Below are 7034 nucleotides of genomic sequence, written 5' to 3'. Positions count from 1 at the left end.
GACATGGCCTGACGTGAAGGGGGCATTGATAAAGGCTGTAAGGAATGGGGCGAGGGTGGAGGCACATTCTTTAATAAGTTTAGCAGGGCAGGCGTCCCCTTTACAATAGGAGGGTTTGATTGATTTAAGGAGGGCTGTGACTTGCTGTTCCTTCATATTCTTGGAGGAAAAGCAGGGTGCGTTACAAGAGGTGTTACAGTGGAGGTTAGATATTTGTTGTCTTAGGGCCTGTTTGTGTGGTCGATGATTTTGTTTTGAAGGATGTTCAATTTATCAAGCAAGGCAATCTGGATACTGTTACACCACTCACCATTTTTGCCGAGGGTTGGCGGTCTGGGAGCTGGGGATTCAAGCTCCCTGAAAATGGCAAAGATCTTTTTCGAGTCTCATTTAGCGTTTGCTATCCTAGTGTTGAACGAGTTGGACTTGGCTTTAATTATGGCAGCTTTATATTCTGGGAGATGGTCTTGAATGCTATTTTAGAGGAGTCACTAGGTTTGGCTAACCAGCTGGGGTGTGCTGTTCTCTTTCTCGTGTGCAACTCTAGAAGCTCAGAAGAGAACCACGCATTCTTGTGTTTGGTGCGCTTAGCTTTCCTAAAGGTTAGTCGGGCAATGACATCAACCGCTTGGGTTCCGATGGTGTTGTAGGTGGAGGCAAGGGTATCCGGGTGACTGGAGATTAATTTTCATTAATTAAGATTAGGTTCATTAATAAAATATAATCCCTGCTGGGTTAGTGGTGCCGCTTCCCTTCGCGGGCTCCTGCTGACTCTGTCAGCTGTATCTGCGCTCCCTGGCCAGTGTTGTGGATTAGCACGGCACCCCTTTGGTGCCACCCTTGCCTCTATAGCATCGTCTGCTGGTGTTATGCTGCTTGGCGGCACCCACTGGAAAGGATGTCGCCAGCGTCGTGACAGCGTTCTGCTGGGCTGCTTCCCCGCTGTCCCTCGGCTTCATCTGTTTGCAGCCTGGAGGCCGCCGAATCCCCAGGTAAAGAGGGGACGGAGGGGGCCTGCCCACATTCAAGCATCAGTGAGATTAGGGTGCCCCTGCTCCTTCTGACAGGGCCACGGTGTCAAACAACAAACAACTGAAGGTGAACTGTCTTGTGACACCACATCCCATTGCGTTTGTTGATGAGTCCCGCCATTTGTATTTTTCAGACTTGACCCGTAGTCTCAATAATACTGTTATGCTACTCCTGCTCTTTTTAAAAACTATTGGCATGCTGGTTTTTACTGTGCACTCAAGGAATGGTGCTGGCGCCCTCAACAATAAACTGCCAGGGTTGCCCAGGTATTGACATGGTGTTTTCTATATTTTCCAAAGAAGCCAATATCCTTCACAGTGAACTATTCAGTGCGCGCCTGCTGGTTTTTACATTTCCCAGAGAAATGCATGTCGTACACAGTGAATTATTCAGTGTGTGTCTGCTGGTTTCTATATTTCCCAGAGCAATGCATGCCCTACACAGTGAACTATTCAGTGCGTGCCTGCTGGTTTCTACATTTCCCAGAGAAATGCATCTCCTACAAAGTGAACTATTCAGTTTGTGTCTGCTGGTTTCTACATTTCCCAGAGCAATGCATGTCATACACAGTGAACTATTCAGTGCGTGCCTGCTGGTTTCTGCCTTTCCCAGAGAAATGCATGCCCTACGGTAGCTCAGAGCTTCCGGGGGGAAGGGAGGTTCCTGGGGATGGGCCAGGGCCTGCCTTCTCACCTTCGCTTAGCAGGGCTTCCAGAACGGGTCCAACCCCTGCCCTCTTGATTGCAATTCATACTTAGCTGGCAGGAGAGAGCCTGTGATCTCAAGGGCAGATCTTCCAGGGTGAGGCTCACCCATAGCACATCGGATTTGCTGACCCCTGCTATGTCCCAAATGCGGGATACTCAACTGCATTATTTCTGGTAGCGGGGGACTGCGTTTGCGCTCTCCCCTGATTTATTGGTGAAAGAAAGAAAAGGTAAAGTGTGCACTAGGCCTGCTAGGTTGCATACTTTAAGATTGTGATCACATTGCGTTTCTTCAATAAGGTTCTCCTTTGGGTGATCACTTTTCCACATTTTATCTGTTGAATTGACTCGTGCTTCTTTCATTACCACTGAAGTAATGTGTATTACAGAGATAAGCTGCCATATGTATTGTGCACACTGCACATGCTTAGGCAGCATCAATCATGCTTTGTACAGGGCAATGCTGGCATATTTTGGGTAAACCAGCATGACAATGTGTTACATCAGTGACAGTGCCGTTTTACACTGTGGACACATTGATCATTAAAACGTTGTGTTGTAAAATGTTCTTTTCTGCTGTTCGTGACTTGGAATTTTAATGTTCCCTTTTAGAACTAATTGTAAATTTATGGCTTTTCTGCTGTAAAATGCACCATTTCAACCCCATATTTGGAAAGAAATTCTTGGGGGGAATCCCCCCAAACCCTCCCTAGATCCTTGTAGCTCCCTCGCTATGCTCGGTCTATTTCAGAAAAATATTAACACATACACACTGAAAGAAATCACAAGCAACTAACCTTCGATCACTGCCCTGACACCAAAAGCTATTTTTGGGACTGCATGGCTATCACTGCCTGTGATGCTATTGTGTCAAAGGTCACACAATATCGCTTTTTAATATACTGCTTTGGGCAAGGTTGTTGAGTTTTGGATCGCCGGCCCACAGGGTGACAAAAAGTGAATGCTCCGGCCCCACATTCAAAAGATTGGACAAGCCTGTCCTACACAGTGAACCATTCTGGGCATGTCCTGTACTTCGCTCACTTCTTGGTAAGAGGTGTTCCTAGCACAGTTGAACCCAAGGGATTACGTCCATGTAGTTGTATTCAGTGCTCATATATTCTACCCTTGTTCTTAGACACTACCTGCCATATATACTTTGGGAGAAATTATTAGGTTATCCCCATGTGTTACACACACATGCACGCACACACATCCTCTCTCTCTGTCTCTCTCTTTCCTCCTGTTCTCCCTGTCGCTTTATTTTTTTAATTTTTTTGCTGACTTTCTCTTTCAGCATGCTCCATTTCTTCGGCAAAGTGTGGTCCCACAGCAACTGTCCCTGGCCTCAGCATCATCACCTAGATACTGGTGTGGCATGCTCATGAAACAGGCAGCAAGGCAAAAAGTGTCAAACCCTACTCCATCCGTGTCCCTGAGTCCTGCCTCCTATGTGCATCATAGCAGGTCTCAGGGAAGCTCGATTCTCAGCCCTGCTACTTTGCATGCCAGATCTGTGGAATTACAGTGCTCGAGAGTAGAAAGCAAGTGCAATGCCCATGGCTCATCCTCCTTACTGATAGCAGCAGCAGCTGTCTGACAGAGTAGCCTCTTGTCTCTTGGATTCTTCAGAAAGGAACGCCTACACAGAAAAGGTTTGGCAAGCTCAGCTTCATGCGGGATGCTGGTATGATCTCTGATACCCCAGTGAGCAAGGTTATAAAGAAAGCCAACGTACACACGATGCTCCTTGAAAGGATTCTCGCCTTCAACCCCACTCCATGGTAGTCTGGACCCAGATCAACTCATGCCTCGACCACAGCAACACACTGAGCTCCCAGCATGCAAACTACAGAGAATGCAGAAGCTTTGAAACTGCTGTGCACTTATTCTTCTACCAACATTTGCCCTTCCAAATCAGAAGCCTCCATAGGTTCTCAGAAAGATCAGCTTTGAGTCCTCCTCAAGTGCCTCAGTGGAACAGCGCCAGCCTACCACTTAGCAAGAGACATGTTCCATCATCTGCAGTCTCCTACTGCCATCTTCTTGGCCAATCCCAACCGAAACAAAAGTAGCAATAGGAAGAAGGTTTTCTATGTGGGTTCCCCACTTTGAAACAGCCTCTGGCAAGAATGCAGGAAGGCCCAATCCCCGATCCTATGCTGCTCCCACACCTTCTCCTGTTTCCCAGACAATGCCCCATAAAACACCTGGCGACCCACCGACGCCATATCACCTTGTGATGGGCAGTTCCAAGGAAAACGGATTCCTTAATGAAGTAGTGGCTGCTGAGTTTTTTAATTGCACTGGCGTAAACATTTCACATGAATCAGTTCCAGCGACTGAGCATAGAGAGGGAGGTTCAACCAACCTATGAGGTTTGGGGGCAGGAGGGGTTTCTACACGAGAGCATTATTAAAATCGTGGGTTAAAATTGTGCATTGTACTACATACTTGTGAAAAATTGGGTAAAAATCAACACAGTATATAATCAGTTGTGAAGTGTAACACATGAAATAAATCAATAGATTACAGGTCACCAACAGCGCACAGGAGCGTTTTCCAAAACATTTTCTTTATGTCTTTGGCCAAAATATATGCCAGTATTCTGCCAGTGTAAAAGCACTTTTATGCTGGTTCTGTCGAGACATGTCTGTATTCGCAGCACCAATATATGACCACGTAGGAACCCGTAAATATTTGTTTTGCCTTTAAGGCCAATAATGATACTATAAGGAAACATGCCCATCCTGGCTATGCCATTAAATGCCATTATCCCCATGTAAGAATATACTCCGGTTGGCTTTGCCAACAGTGCCAGTAATAAATGCCATATGACTGTAAAAAATGTTTCTACTGGCTGCACCAATGTAGACCAGTATACCCGCATAAGAACACTCATTCTGTTAAGATCTGTATACAAAGGACTGACCTGGCAGCAACAGCACTTCCAAATCGTGTTGATCACGAGACAATACCCCAAGCAACGTTCTATAGCCAAAATGATACTGTAGTCTACGAGAGTTGCATGGGCAAAGCCCAAAGGTGAAAAAACACAAGTGTGAAATAACCCTGTTTTGCATATGTAGATTGTCGGATAACGTTGCAAGTCGAGATGGTCACAGTGAGAAGTAGACTGCAGGTATCCAAGGATTGCAGAAGGGGAATCCGTCTGTTAGATGAAGCCAAACAAGTTGGGGCTCCCAGCAGAACACATAATGAGGGAAGAATGTCCAGAGCAAGAGAAACAGGACCGTGAGGCAGAGCTAAGACGAGAAAGGCAGGATAACGAACAATCAAAGGAAAACTCAGTGACAAGGAATGAAGGAGAGAACGAACTACGCAGCGTCTGTGTTCAAAGGAACGAATCGATGCAGCAAACCTACGGGTTTCTTCTGTAATATGGAGCCGGTCTGTTCAGTTCCTTCCACAGAATGTTGCACTGTGCATGACAGTCCTGAAAACACTGAGCTGCGTCCAGATGTTCCGAAAATGGCATGAACCGAACACCATCTTGTGGGGAAAAAGCGTCCTTGTGGATGCTTCCGTCTTCAGCATTGGCAAAGAGACCAGGAGGTAATGGGAGTCCTGACAGTATGCCGCCTTCGAGGGGGTAAAGGCCCCAGCTTGCATGGGTGACTCCTGTAAAAATATCATAGTTGAAGTGGCGCATGTACCCCGGAAGCGTGTTCCCAAGAACGGCCCGAAGGACCATAACCCTCCCAATCAATCAAGTACGGTAATCCCCTTCTACTATAACGGGAGTCGCAAATCTCTTTGACTTCATACTTAGGACCTGATATTGTGTCCAAGGGAGCTGGATATCCCTGATCTCTTCTGTGGAAACTGTGCCGGACATAGTGTTTGTGCTGCGAAAGGTGAAAGACCAGATGAATCCCTGACCAGGAAGGTAGAAGCTGAATTTTGAAGGCCACTTTTCCCACAGGTTGCAGAATCCAGAAAGGACCAAAAAAGTGTGGTGACAACTTGGAAGTCACCAAGTGGTGGGGTAAGTAGCAAGAAGAGAGCCACACTCGGTCCCCTCTCTTGAGGTGTGGGCCTGCCAAACGTTTGCGATCTGCAGTACGTTTAGTTCTGGCTCTGGATTCAGTTAGCACCTTCAATGCAAGAGCTTGAGCTGAGCGAATCTTGTCCAGATGTTCATCAGTTGAAAGCACCTTGGAGCCAGTAGGAGATGCGGAAGGCATACACATAGGATGAAACCCGAAAGAACAAAAAAAGGGGTTGGTTTCAATAGCTGTTGGAAGGAGTGGTTATACACAAATTCCACCTAGGGAAGTAAATCAGCCCAATTGTCATTAGCTGCAGAGGAAACACATTGTGGATATTGCTCTAATGACTGGTTCAGTCTCTCGGTTTGTCCGTTCAAGTGTGTATCATATCTGGAAGTGAGGGCCCTTTGAACACCAAGTGCTTTACACAAATATTTCCAGTAGTTGGAAGTGTACTGTGGTCCCCTATTAGACAGCACAGTCGTGGGCAGGCCATGTAAGCGAAAAATAGTCTGTAGAGAAATATTCGCCATTTGGTGTGCAGAGGGAACCTGGGGTAAGGTGATCAAGTGGGCCATTTTAGAGAAAGAGTCCACGGTGACCATAATGGTGGTCAAGTTGTTGTGATAATTCAACATTAGTCAGTACTGATATGTTGCCAGGGATGCGTAGGTAAGGCAGGTTGAACCAATCTTCCTAAAGGAAGTCTGCAAGTATTCTTATTCTGTTGGCAGATGATACATGCTGCCACTTAATCGTGCACATCTTGTGGCAATCTCAGCCACCACAAATGAAAGGTTATGTTTTCTGTTGTTGCTCGAATTCTGGGATGTTCTGCTGTTTTTACGTCATGGCACATCTGCAGTACCTCCTGCTGCAGAGAAGAAGTAGGGATATATACTTTCTGACCATGAAAGAGCAAACCATGATCTTCTTGAAGGGTGTTCTTCATCGCAATTTCTTTGGTTTCAGGATCTAGGGGATGAGTGATTTGTCATACTTTCTGCATGAATGTGGAGATCGCAAATAGGAAGGACGCCTTGGGCAAGCAACTTCTCCTTTAGCCCGGCTCTTTCAGTGTGCGTGTTTATGCATGACAAGGCTTCGGCCATATGATTTTCCACACCCGGTAGAAAAGTAAAGAGAAGGTCGTATGAGGCAGACAAATAGGCCCAGCGAGCCTATCTGCTGTTTTGACAATCCTGCTGCTGGAGAACTTTAAGCTTCTGGTGATCTGTTCTGACTGTGGCTTGATGTGTGGAGCCTAAAACAGATGCCTCCA

The 7034-nt window shown here is 46.4% G+C and overlaps 1 non-coding gene across 1 annotated transcript; it reads left to right on the top strand.

Moving 5' to 3' along the window:
* The first annotated feature begins 1782 nt into the window (after positions 1–1782).
* On the top strand, positions 1783–1945 carry LOC138474931 (U1 spliceosomal RNA). Its single transcript, XR_011269151.1, has one exon. It is a non-coding gene; the product is annotated as a U1 spliceosomal RNA (small nuclear RNA).
* The last annotated feature ends 5089 nt before the right edge of the window (positions 1946–7034 follow it).

Source organism: Ambystoma mexicanum, chromosome 8 (genome assembly GCF_040938575.1).
Source record: "Ambystoma mexicanum isolate Mex_15411 chromosome 8, UKY_AmexF1_1, whole genome shotgun sequence".
NCBI classification, from domain to species: domain Eukaryota; kingdom Metazoa; phylum Chordata; class Amphibia; order Caudata; family Ambystomatidae; genus Ambystoma; species Ambystoma mexicanum.
This window is presented reverse-complemented; position numbering and strand designations above follow the sequence as displayed.